Here is a 13255-nt window from a genome sequence, read left to right as displayed (position 1 = left end):
CCGTCCAGGAAACTAAGGTTGACGGGGAGGAGGAGACCGGGAGCATGGTGCGCCGTTTCACGTCTAGGTATTTTGCGGTGGTAAGCCATGCGTTAGGCACGGCTGGGGGGTGCATTCTTTTTGTGAAGAAACTGCCTGGACTGCAGATTCAAAGTACCTTTTCTTGTCAATCTGGAAGGATTGTTTTTTGCGATATTGTTTTGTGCGAAATTCAGTACCGTGTCATATGCGTATATGCGCCCAATTCAGTAGAAGAGCGTGCCCGTTTCTTTTCGAACCTTTCGCAGTATGTTCGGTGCGATAAGCGCGTTATGCTCTTAGGAGACTTCAATTGTGTAATGAGCGCTAGTGACAGAGCCAATAATGCCGGTGTGCGTGACAGAAGCAGTGAAGTCTTGTCAAAACTAATTAGTGAAAATGAACTAGATGACGTTTTTGATTGTCTGGAAGGGGGGCGTGACGTGACATTTACACGTTTTCAGGGCAGTAGCCATGCGCGGTTGGACCGAATCTACATTTCGCTGGATACAATTCCAAGATGCCACGGTTATTCTGTAGTACCCGTATCGTTCTCAGATCACTGTCTCGTAATATGTAATGTCGGTATAGGGAAACGGAAACATGCGTTTAATTGGGAGATGTGGAAAATGAATGCCTCGTTATTAAATGATGAATCTTTTGTAAAGGCAGTACAGAATGCCATTAATGAAATACGCAAAGATGAAGCTGAAACAATAGCTGAAAAGTGGGAATGTTTCAAACAAAAAGTTAAAATGAAAGCCTTAGAAAGGTCAAGCTGCCTCAAATTTGAGAGGGAATATAAAGAAAAAGGTTTGCGAACACTACTTCAGCAGCTGATAACGATGGAGTGCAGAGAGCCTGGTCTGTACAAAGACGATGTGCGGAGCGTCAAGGAAAAGCTTGAACAGTTCGATAAAGAACGTTATCAAGGTGCCATCGTGCGTGCACGAGCAGATGTATTAGCGGCGGGGGAGACGCCCACAAAAAGGGCGCTTGGACTCGAGAAGGCGCACGGACGGCGAAACCATGTGGATACGATTTTAATGAACGGGGTTGTTGTTGACGACAACGAAAGCATAGGGCGCGCCTTCTGTCAGTACTACCAGTCGCTCTTTGCATTTCAGGCAGCGAATGTAGAGAGTTTCAAAGGCGATTTTCTTCAGCGGATGCCGAGACTGGGAGATGACGCTAAAGAACGATTGGAAGTCAACATTACCGAGAACGAAGTTGAAAAGGCAATCGGCGATTTGAACTCGGGCAAGTCGCCTGGGCCTGATGGACTCTGTGCGGGGTTATATAAGGCTTTCAAAAGAGAACTGGCCCCATTGTTAGCAGACGTACTCAATGACGCGTACAAGAAGAAATTATTGCCCCCATCTTTTGGAAAAGCGCACACAATACTAATCCCTAAGAGTGATCAAACAAACAAACTCAGATTCGTGTCATCCTATAGACCGATATCACTAACAAACATTGATTACAAGATCTTTATGAAGATTTTAGCTGCGAGACTTCAAGGCGTCATCAAGGACATTGTCGGAGACCACCAAACTTGCGGCATCAAGGGACGGTCCATTTTTTCGAACATCCATCAGATGCGGTGCGTGCTCGAGTGCTGTGACGTCACAGATGGTGGCGTTGCAGTTCTTCAGCTCGATTTGGAGAAAGCGTTCGATTGTGTCGCTCACGTTATTTTGTTTGCCATCTTGGATCATGTTAATGTCGGTTCCATCATCAGGGAGGGCGTGGCCTTGGCGTACAAGAATTGCACAACAAGATTAATTGTCAATAAGTCTCTGGGGGCCCCCATTAACATCATGCGTTCAGTACGCCAAGGCTGTCCCCTCAGTCCGCTGTTATTTGCCATATACATAGAAGCAATGTGTGTAGTAATTAACGGAAATGACAAAATACGTGGTTTCAGATTAGCAGGGACAGAGGTGAAGCTGCTCGCATATGCAGATGACATTGCAGTGTGTTGCACAGACAAACCAAGTGTAACGGAAACAGTATCGGCAGTAAAACATTTCTGTGATGTCACGGGTAGTAGAATAAATTGGGGCAAATCGCTAGGCCTCTGGCACGGGAAATGGGAGTCTGCACCGGACAAGTTCGCGAACCTCAACTGGGTTAAAACGCCGACGAGGTATCTGGGCGTTCCTCTCAATAGCTACAATAGTAGCGATGAATATTGGAGGAGCCAAGCCGATGAAATGAAAGAAAAGGCGGACAGATGGAAGGATGTGAAGCTGTCCATTTTTGCAAGGGCGACAGTCTGTAATATGTTTTTTGTCACGAAGTTATATTATGTCATGCAAGCGTTGTATTGCTCGAGAGCAAATGTGCAAAGGCTGCACAGAGTGTTTGCTGTTTTCATCTGGGGGTCAACATGGGAAAGGTGCAGCCGAACAAATTTGTTTAGAAGAGTGAAGGACGGGGGTGTGGGTTTGGTTCATCTTTTTGCTAGACAACTAGTCAACCGATTCTTGTTTTTTCGCGATGTGCGCCATCCTTTTCTGCGCACAGTATGCCAGCTCAGGTTGAGCGGTGCATTGCCGGCACATGTCGTTAGTACGGCATGCGTTACCGGATCACTTCGTGGCTTCTTTAAGGAAGTGGCCGACAGCGTAAGATTTCTTTCTGTTCGATTTTCAATGGATTACCTTTGCGATGTTAAAAGGAAAAGATTGTATAAAGATGTGTGCGACATTGTTTTCCCAGTGCCGTTATACCGAGCCATTTACAGTGGAGGGCCAGGACTTGATGTACTTAAACGCGTAAAACGCATGGAGGTGCCACCAGGGGTAAAAACGTTTTTTTTTAAGCTTCACACCGGTACGCTCTCAGTGAAGACTTTCATGGAAGAGCGAGGTTGTATCGTACCATGGGGAACGCATTGCTTGATCTGCAAAAAGCAGGAAACCATAGATCATGTTTTCTTGGAATGTTGGGAGGGCTTCTTTTTCTGGGACGTCTTAAAGCGAACCCTGAAAAAAGAGTTACCGGTGGACCCCCAAGGGATAAGGTATCTCACAATTAAGGATGATGACGGGGTTCCATATGATTTCATTATGTTAAACGCTCTCCACTGTATATGGCGGGCTCGTATGGCAGGGTACTATTGTGATCCTGACGCTAGGCCCGCTCGCGATTATTTCAGAGAATGTATGTCGCGATTCATAGAAATACAGAAAATGCAACAATGTGTTCCGGAATGGCTGTGGAGGCTAGAACCTCTGACAGCCATGAAGGAATTTTAAGTTGACAACGCCTGTCCAACAGGGACAGACGGCTTTGTTGTACGGTGTGACTCGTTTCTTTCCTTTTCGTTTGTATTGCAATTGTGATACTGTAATGTGTGGAAACTGCACGTTCTGCGAAAAAACCGGTAATAAATAAATAAAAAAAAAAAAAAAAAGAGAGAGACGTGTATAAATCTCAGGCTGAACCACCAGAATGGTTACCTGTACTGGATACACTGGTGACCTTAAAGCGTTTTTAACATGTGCATTTCGAGAAGTATATGTAATGACTATGTAACACTTTGTTTTGTTCTTACCTTAGTATGTTTCTTTTTTCCTTCTTGTTTATAGGCGCACGCGGCGCCGCACTTGACACTCCTCCCCAGTAACTGTCTATTTTTTTCCACTTGTGGGTAAGATTGCGCGAACGCTTTCGCGTATTTTTTTTTTTTTTTTTCAAATCGTATATATACTGCTTTAGCTGGCACCTCTCATGTCTCCTCGTTAGTATAGTGGCCAGTATCCCCGCCTGTCACGCGGGAGACCGGGGTTCGATTCCCCGACGGGGAGTGTTTCTGTTTTCCTTCTTGTTTATAGGCGCACGCGGCGTCGCACTTGACACTCCTCCCCAGTAACTGTCTATTTTTTTCCACTTGTGGGGAAGATTGCGCGAACGCATTCGCGTATTCTTTTTTTTTTTCACATCGTGCATATACTGCTTTAGCTGGCACCTCTCATGTCTCCTCGTTAGTATAGTGGCCAGTATCCCCGCCTGTCACGCGGGAGACCGGGGTTCGATTCCCCGACGGGGAGTGTTTCTTTTTTTTCCTTCTTGTTTATAGGCGCACGCGGCGCCGCACTTGACACTCCTCCCCAGTAACTGTCTATTTTTTCCACTTGTGGGTAAGATTGCGCGAACGGATTCGCGTATTTTTTTTTTGTTCAAATCGTGTATATACTGCTTTAGCTGGCACCTCTCATGTCTCCTCGTTGGTATAGTGGCCAGTATCCCCGCCTGTCACGCGGGAGACCGGGGTTCGATTCCCCGACGGGGAGTGTTTCTTTTTTCCTTCTTGTTTATAGGCGCACGCGGGGTCGCACTTGACCCTCCTCCCCAGCAACTGTCTATTTTTTTCCACTTGTGGGTAAGATTGCGCAAACACTTTCACGTATTTTTTTTTTTTTCACATCATGTATATACTGCTTTAGCTGGCACCTCTCATGTCTCCTCGTTAGTATAGTGGCCAGTATCCCCGCCTGTCACGCGGGAGACCGGGGTTCGATTGCCCGACGGGGAGTGTTTCTTTTTTCCTTCTTGTTTATAGGCGCACGCGGCGCCGCACTTGACACTCCTCCCCAGTAACTGTCTATTTTTTTCCACTTGTGGGTAAGATTGCGCGAACGCTTTCGCGTATTTTTTTTTTTTTTCAAATCGTGTATATACTGCTTTAGCTGGCACCTCTCATGTCTCCTCGTTAGTATAGTGGCCAGTATCCCCGCCTGTCACGCGGGAGACCGGGGTTCGATTCCCCGACGGGGAGTGTTTCTTTTTTCCTTCTTGTTTGTAGGCGCACGCGGCGCCGCACTTGACACTCCTCCCCAGTAACTGTCTATTTTTTTCCACTTGTGGGTAAGATTGCGCGAACGCTTTCGCGTATTTTTTTTTTTTTCAGATCGTGTATATACTGCTTTAGCTGGCACCTCTCATGTCTCCTCGTTAGTATAGTGGCCAGTATCCCCGCCTGTCACGCGGGAGACCGGGGTTCGATTCCCCGACGGGGAGTGTTTCTTTTTTCCTTCTTGTTTCTGGCGCACGCGGGGTCGCACTTGACACTCCTCCCCAGCAACTGTCTATTTTTTTCCACTTGTGGGTAAGATTGCGCGAACGCTTTCGCGTATCTTTTTTTTTTTAAATCGTGTATATACTGCTTTAGCTGGCACCTCTCATGTCTCCTCGTTAGTATAGTGGCCAGTGCTGCTTCCGGCCACCGAGCGTGACGGACGCATGATGACGGGCTCCGTTGGAGCGGCTACAGCGGCCTTTTCTGGCCGCGGAAACAGGACGATGGAACAGGAGGGCACCTACCAAGTTGTTCTGCCAGGTCTGCCAACAGGTCGTTATGTTTTAAATACAGTTTTTTTGCACGCTGATATCACGGCGCGACCGTACCGGATTGAAGATTTCCGTGACGCATTGGCACCGCATTCGCTTCTTCCGGATGTTATCGCCCTGGGGGCGTATCGCATGAGCCATGTCTGGGCTATCACCTTAAAGGACGCGGACGCGGTGAAGAAGATCTCGAGCATCGGGGAGCTGCGTGTAAAAAACCGGCGCTGTCTGGTGATTGACCCGGCGAACCAGGACGTTCGACTGAAGCTCCACTGGCTTCTACACAATGTGCCTGATGAGGACGTGCGTGTCGCCTTTGCGCCCTATGGAAAAGTTACCGAAGTAGCCCGGGAGCGCTGGCGTGTGCAAGGTATGACAGAGAAGGGATCAACCACCCGGCTTGTCACCCTCAAGTTGAAAGCGGGCGTGAAGTTGGATGACTTGCCACACCAGCTGAGCGTTGGCGGTAAGTTGGCGCTTGTCGTGGTACCAGGCAGACCCCCGCTGTGCCTTCGGTGTCGCGGTACGGGCCACATCCGCAAGGAATGTCGAGTCCCGCGTTGCGGAATCTGCCGACGCTTCGGGCACGAAGAAGACGAGTGTACTCGCACTTACGCGAGCATTACAGGCCCGGGAACCAGCGAGGACGCGTCCGAGATGCTGATGGACGAGACGGATGCTGAGGAAGCAGCCCGTGTGGGTGGACAACCACAGCGCCATACTCAGCCATCGTTCACGACTCTGGTGAAGCAGAAGGCGGGGCCCTCCGGCGCAACAGATGGTAGTGTACAGGCGCAGCATAAGCCTGAACAGGACGACGATGACAAGGCAAAGGAGGCGGCGAAAGCCGCGGACGCTAAAGAAAGCAGCGTGGAGACCCCCGGCATTGATACCATGGAGACGAACCAGGAAGCGGCGAGCACCATTGCTGGAAAACGTCCGCATGAAGAAAGCGGAGACGTCAAGCTGCAGCCAGGCGGTAGCGGCGATGAGCCTCCGCCGAAAGCAGGGGGAGTGAGACGCTCGTCTTTAAAACCGCGGCCGAACCTTCCGGCCGACCCGCGGAAGGCGGGGAAACAGCCTCCGTAGTAACACAGTGTCCTGGTCGGTGTCAGCGCCGGTTGTGTTGGTCGACCGGTGTCAAGAGGTCCTGGCAGTCGTGAGGAAGGCTACGTCAACCATGAAGGTAGGCACCATGCGGATAGAGGCGTTTCTTCTTCTAAGACATGGCTTTTAATCTTATTGCTCCACTTCGAGTTGCGACTTTGAACGTCAGAGGTCTGGGAGCAAGAAGGCGACAATACCAGCTTAATCGCCTTCTTCTGGATAACGATATTGACATAATTGCTTTACAAGAGTCGAAAATAGAGAGCCAAGAGCACACTGACCGCATGGTGTCTTCCTTTCAAGCAAACTTTCATGTGTGCGTTTGTCATTCTGTTGGGACGTCGGGTGGGTGCCTTGTATTCATACGTAAGACGTTAAGAGTGAACGTAGAGTCTGTATTTGCATGCCCAAGTGGTCGCCTTTTGATTGCTGATTTCACATTTTCGAATTTTTGGTGGCGAATTGTTTGTGTATATGCTCCTAATGTAGAAAGCGAGCGTAAAATTTTCTTTGAATCACTTGAGCCATGGTTGAATGGCGACAAGTTTTTGCTTGTACTGGGAGACTTCAACTGTGTGTGCGCCGCAGCTGACAGAGTGAAGTTTAGGCCACTGAGAGACAAGAGCTCTGAAGTTTTGAATACTTTTGTGCATGAGTATGGTCTCGAGGATGTTGGCAATGTGTTTTCCACTGGGACCCACCCACAATACACGCACTTTCAGCGGGAGAGCCATGCGAGACTAGACAGAATGTATGTATCTGTCGATCTTATGCCGCTATGCTCAAGTTATGACGTTAAACCTGTGCCTTTCAGTGATCATTGCCTCGTGAGCATGACTTTAGGAATGAAGGGCAGGAAATTGCGCTTTAACTGGCACTTATGGAAATTGAACACAAAGCTTTTGGAGGATGAAGGGTTCATTATGCAAGTAAAGACCAAGCTAGACAAACTGCTAGACGCGCAGCCAGCTAGTTTCGCAACTGAATGGGAGGGGTTCAAAGAGTGGGTAAAAATGAAAGCAATAGAAAAGAGCAGCGTGGCTCGCTTTAAAGAGAAAGAAAAAGAAAAAGAAATGAACGGGCAACTTGAATGGATGCTGAGCATGGAAAATAGCGCGCCGGGAACTTTCACGAAAGAAATACGGGAAGTGAAATGCCAGCTCGAAAGAATCGACGCCGACAGGTATAGGGCCGCCGTCATACGCGCAAGGTCTGAAAAATTGTGGGCTGGCGAAACGCCGACAAAACGAGCGCTATCAAACGAGAAAAGATACGCTTGCCAGAAAGAAATTAGGAGCATCCGATTTGACGGCCGGACTTCGGAAGATGCGAGAGACATTCAGTGTGCTATAGCCGAACATTTCACAGAACTTCTTAGCAATAAGCTCGAGACCATAGAAGGCTTCCATGTAGACTTCTTGAGGCTGGTGCCAAGACTAGATGATGAAATTAAGGAACGTCTTGAACTGCCTATAACTTTACAGGAGATAGAAAAAGCAATAGACGACCTACCATCTGGGAAAGCTCCTGGACCAGATGGGCTAAGTGCGGCCTTTTATAAAACCTTTAAGCTTCCTGTTGCACAGTGCATGCTCCATGTGATAACTGAGGCTTATGAGCGCAAACAGGTTCCATTGTCTTTCAGTACGTCCCACATCGTTCCAATTCCCAAGACTGATGATCCGGAAGAACGACTGTTGGTGGGGTCATATCGACCGATTAGTCTCACCAACGTCGACTACAAAGTATTTATGAAGGTTCTAGCAAAAAGACTGCAGTCTGTGATCACGAAATTGGTAGGGTCTCATCAGACGTGTGGAATTAAAGGCCGTAGCATCGCTACAAATATACATGTCGCACGCAACGTATTAGAGTGTGTCGATGCAGTTGGCGGTCAGATAGCAATGATGCAGCTCGACTTGGCGAAAGCCTTTGACCGCGTCTCCCACGAAATCCTTTTTTCCATCCTGGAACACTCCAAACTAGGTGACATTATAGTAGAGGGCGTAAAAATGGCCTACAAGAACTGTACGACCCGCATTATAGTTAATGGCGATCTCACTGACAAACTTGCTGTACGTTCTTCAGTAAGACAGGGATGCCCGCTTTCCCCCTTGCTTTTCGCAGTGTATTTAGAGCCACTATGCCTGGCAATTATCAACTCTGACCGAATTTCAGGTTACAGACTGCAGTCATCACACGTGAAAGTACTCGCGTATGCTGACGATATAGCGGTTTTTTGCGCTGATAGACAGAGCATCTGTGAAGCGACAATTGTGATTGAAAAATTCTGCGCTCAGACTGGAAGTCAGATCAATTGGGGAAAAAGTTCCGGTTTTTGGCATGGCGAATGGGACGTAACACCGGGTTGTTTTTCTCGGCTTCGATGGTCCACCTTGCCAACGCGGTATCTAGGAGTACCTCTGGATTGTTATCGGGATCCCAGCTCGTACTGGAAAGAATAAACTTCGAGAATGAAAGAGAAAGCGGTCGCGTGGCAAGGAAGACAGCTATCAATGTTTTCCCGTGCCTCTATCTGTAATGTCTTTTTGATTTCGAAGCTCTGGTATGTCATGAATGTGCTATGTGCGACCCGAACAGCTATTCAAAAAATGCATCGTGTTTTTGCTGTTTTTGTTTGGGCGTCTACCTGGGAAAGAACCAGGCGAACTAACCTGTTTGTTTCCGTTAAAAGCGGAGGCCTTGGCCTGGCGCATCTTTTTTTGCGTCAAGTGGTCTCGCGATTTATGTTTTTGCGTGATCAAAGTGATCCCTTTCTAAGAACTGTTATGCAAGTTCTTAGAACTGTTATGCATACTTGCGCGAGGTTGTTCTGTCGTACAAGATGTTGGAAGTACGTTTCAGCCCTGAGTACCTATGCAATGTCAATAAGAAAAAGCTGTACAAAGCGCTGGTTGACGTGATGTAGCCGGTACCCATTTATCGGACACCACACTTTGGAGGCTCAGGGCAAGATATTTTTAAAAGAGTTAAGAATATGCCCGTTAGACCTGGGGTTAAACCTTTTTTTTTTTTTAAACTGCATTCTGGTACGCTGCCTGTTAAAACCTGGCTGCATGATAAAGGGCTATTCGTGCCATGGACAACAAACTGCTTGTTATGCAGGAAGCCCGAGACAGTGGAACATGTTTTCCTAGAATGCTGGAATCCAATTTTTTATTGGGATGTCCTTCAGAGGACGATTAAAAAGGAACTTCCTTTAAATTTTTACGGCATCCGGTACTTACCAGTTGAAAGTGAAGAAGTACCCTACGATTTAATTATGCTTCTTGGCCTCCACAGTTTGTGGAAAAGGCGTATGCAGGTGCGACATGCATACATAAATACAGGTTCCACACATGAAAACTTCATCGAAAGTGTTGTTTATCTTCGCGAATGTTTCAGGGTTCAGACTGATCCACCAGAGTGGATATCACTGCTTGATGATTTAGCACAAATGAAAAGATTTTAGCACTACTCGCCTCAGTCCAAGTGTGGCTGAAGTGTTTTACCATATGTTACTTTGTATTACACGTCCAAGACGGCAATAAATGAAAAAAAAAAGTATAGTGGCCAGTATCCCCGCCTGTCACGCGGGAGACCGGGGTTCGATTCCCCGACGGGGAGTGTTTCTTTTTTACTTCTTGTTTATAGGCGCGCACAGCGTCGCACTTGACACTCCTCCCCAGTGACTGTCTATTTTTTTCCACTTGTGGGTAAGATTGCGCGAACGCTTTCGCGTATTTTTTTTTTCAAATCGTGTATATACTGCTTTAGCTGGCACCTCTCATGTCTCCTCGTTAGTATAGTGGCCAGTATCCCCGCCTGTCACGCGGGAGACCGGGGTTCGATTCCCCGACGGGGAGTGTTTCTTTTTTCCTTCTTGTTTATAGGCGCACGCGGCGTCGCACTTGACACTCCTCCCCAGTAACTGTCTATTTTTTTCCACTTGTGGGTAAGATTGCGCGAACGCTTTCGCGTATTTTTATTTTTTTTTCAAATCGTGTGTATACTGCTTTAGCTGGCTCCTCTCATGTCTCCTCGTTAGTATAGTGGCCAGTATCCCCGCCTGTCACGCGGGAGACCGGGGTTCGATTCCCCGACGGGGAGTGTTTCTTTTTTCCTTCTTGTTTATAGGCGCACGCTGTTAGATATGGAGCTGTTTCCTGCGCCTACTTCGAGTTCCCCCGGACCACATCGAATCGCGCCACTGCTACGTAAGGAACGCAGAAGCATGGATGACACATTCCTGAGGCACGACAAGTGCAAACAAGTTGGCGGCCCCCACTTCGTGTGCCCCGCGGTAGCTATTTACTGCTTGACTCTTCTAGAAAAGCGAAGGGATAGCCCGGCACTGTTCCAGGTAACGTGAGTCCCGAAGCCAAACGGCTGTGATGTACCGGGAAGGCCTGGCAGCGTCGCACCGGTCGCCTTTGAAGAGGGCATTTGCCACCACAGCGGGGCCGTGCCACCGGGAGCAGGGGGCCCTCGGACAGTGGAGCCCAATCGGCCCTCCTTCGCCGCCTTTGAAGAGAGCATTGCACCACAGCAAGGCAAGACCGCGGGGAGCCGCCGGGTGTGACATCACCGCACGGGTGCCTACCATTGGCCGAAGGTGGCGTCATCGGAGCGGGCTCTCCCATTGGCCGAACATGACGCGACTTCCAGTCCTCGAAGGGTTTAAATGAAGCATTCCAGAGAGACCAGAGCATTCCCTGATTGACCTCTCTCGAACTTCTTGCCGCGGGCCGCAGCGTCCGAGTTGCTGCCGGCCCGTAATGACTGTACGACTGTTACTTGACTCTCACCTCTCTGTATATAATGTAAAATAAACCCTCCCAAGTTTTGTTTTCATCCCGAAGTCCGTCCTCCAACCCTGACAACTGGTTGGCAGCAGTGAGATCACCTCCGAATGCAACAGCTGGTGGCAGCGCTACGGATCAACCTTCGTCGAGAGAGATCCTAAGGAACCGGGAAGAGTGAAGAAGAGAGAGCCTTCGTCGAAAGAGGTCCGAAGAAACTGGGAGTAGCCAAGAAGAGCAAGCCTTCGACCCAGGGAGTCCGGAGGAACCGGGAACAGCGGACAAATGAACTGGATGGCAGGGTGCTGCAACCGTAAGTGAGCGCGTGGTTTTTTTCCTTTTGATTCGCCAGACTGAAATGTTGTGTATTCATTTTGATAGTTCTGGGAATCGGGAATTTGATGCATTGTGTATTTGCACAAATTAGTTAAGGAAAACAGTTCTATCCACCTGTCGGGGCAGCTGCCATGGATCTTAGAAGGTTGACGAGGTTAGACTTGTTGGTGTGTGACGATTTGGGAGTTGAGGCGGACGAACGGATGAAAACGCCAGCTATCATAAAGGCGATTAACGATAGTGGCAATGATGACAAAAGCATTGAGCTTGCTTGGGAGGTGATGCAAGAGCCACGGGAGCGTGAGCGTCGTGAACGTGTGCGTGAGCGTCGTGAACGTGAGAGTGAGCGTAAGCGTGAAGAACGCGAGAATGAACGGAAGCATGAGCTTCAAGAACTTACTCTTAAGTGTGAGCGTCACGAACGTGAGAATGAACGCGAACGTGAGTATCAGGAACGTAAGCTTGAGCGTGAGCAAAAGTATGAGAGAGAGAAGGCAGCACTGATCAAAGAGATACAGTTTTGTGATCAGAGCGAAAGAATGAGGCAGCATCGAGCGGATTTTCGCCAAAAGCCGACGAGAAGAGTAGTGCCTGTGAGATTGGCTGCAGATTCATAAGTGAAGGAAAAAGGCTAGCTGCTAACGATGCCTTAGTGGCAACAGAGGCCGTTAAAGGCCGCAAGGAGAGCGACGAGGTGCTGTGCCAACAAATGACTGTAGAGACAGCTAGGCCAGCTGCGAACAAATTGGCCCAGTTACCGCGCGTGTGCGTCGCTTGTAATGTTAGCGAAGTTGATAGCGAAGAAAAGGGTACTGCTGACCCGACAGACGCGAGCACCCATGTAGAGCCAGATCTGCGTGCAGAAGTGAAGTGCGAACTGGACGATGCAGTTGAGAGTAGTTCTCGGGATGGCGAGCTCCGTAGTTCACGAGAGAACAACTGCATTGTTCAGGGATCGGTGCGGCTCTCCGCCAGTCTAGATAGCCTAGATAGGGATGGTTCAGTTATTAATCATTTGGACTGTGCGGGTGAGACAGCGATCGATACCGACGGACTGTGTGTCGATGCACAGCGTGAGCTGGGCAATGTAGTAGAGGGCAGTTCGCAAGAGTGCGAGTTGTCTAACTCGAGTAAAGCCTGCTGCATTGTTCCAGAATCGGTTGGGCTGTCCGCCAGTCGAGGCAAAGTGAGAGTAGATTTAAATGTAAATCACTCAGACTGTGCGGGTAAGAGACCGATCCGGGCCGACGAAATGTGTACCGGCCAGCACGAGGCACGAGAAGGCGACATGAAAGTGAGTGCGAAGAGAAAGCGCCGTAAAAAGAAGCGCGGTAAAGACCGAAAGACGGTAACTAATGTAGCGCCGCCCTAGATGGCGAGAGACCCAAGAGGGCAGGGCGCGAGTAAAAAGGTGCAGTCGTCACTGACGATGTTGACGCATCGAAAACGTTCGAGCCACCGGTCAAAAGGAGACCGAGAAGCATGTTATGCACGGACGCGGACAAAGGGCACGGGGCTGTTAAACTCCTCGTCGTTCCGCAGTTCTTTTTATAGCTCAGCGTGCAGTACGAAGAACGCAAGGTGGCAAGACGAGACCAGGTGGGGAGTAGCGACGCGGTCAATCGAGTTTGTGAGGA

The 13255-nt window shown here is 48.9% G+C and overlaps 7 non-coding genes across 7 annotated transcripts; all 7 read left to right on the top strand.

The window, feature by feature from the left end:
* Positions 1–3761: 3761 nt before the first annotated feature.
* On the top strand, positions 3762–3833 carry TRNAD-GUC (transfer RNA aspartic acid (anticodon GUC)). The gene has a single exon. It is a non-coding gene; the product is annotated as a tRNA-Asp (tRNA).
* A 171-nt stretch (positions 3834–4004) lies between these two features.
* Positions 4005–4076, top strand: TRNAD-GUC (transfer RNA aspartic acid (anticodon GUC)). Its single transcript has one exon. It is a non-coding gene; the product is annotated as a tRNA-Asp (tRNA).
* A 171-nt stretch (positions 4077–4247) lies between these two features.
* Positions 4248–4319, top strand: TRNAD-GUC (transfer RNA aspartic acid (anticodon GUC)). Its single transcript has one exon. It is a non-coding gene; the product is annotated as a tRNA-Asp (tRNA).
* A 413-nt stretch (positions 4320–4732) lies between these two features.
* TRNAD-GUC (transfer RNA aspartic acid (anticodon GUC)) lies at positions 4733–4804 on the top strand. The gene has a single exon. It is a non-coding gene; the product is annotated as a tRNA-Asp (tRNA).
* A 170-nt stretch (positions 4805–4974) lies between these two features.
* TRNAD-GUC (transfer RNA aspartic acid (anticodon GUC)) lies at positions 4975–5046 on the top strand. Its single transcript has one exon. It is a non-coding gene; the product is annotated as a tRNA-Asp (tRNA).
* Positions 5047–10274: 5228 nt separating this feature from the next.
* Positions 10275–10346, top strand: TRNAD-GUC (transfer RNA aspartic acid (anticodon GUC)). Its single transcript has one exon. It is a non-coding gene; the product is annotated as a tRNA-Asp (tRNA).
* A 172-nt stretch (positions 10347–10518) lies between these two features.
* TRNAD-GUC (transfer RNA aspartic acid (anticodon GUC)) lies at positions 10519–10590 on the top strand. Its single transcript has one exon. It is a non-coding gene; the product is annotated as a tRNA-Asp (tRNA).
* Positions 10591–13255: the final 2665 nt, after the last annotated feature.

Source organism: Dermacentor andersoni, chromosome 4, assembly GCF_023375885.2.
Source record: "Dermacentor andersoni chromosome 4, qqDerAnde1_hic_scaffold, whole genome shotgun sequence".
Taxonomy (NCBI): Eukaryota; Metazoa; Arthropoda; class Arachnida; order Ixodida; family Ixodidae; genus Dermacentor; species Dermacentor andersoni.
Note: the sequence above shows the minus strand (reverse complement) of the source record. Positions and strands in the feature narration are given on the sequence as shown.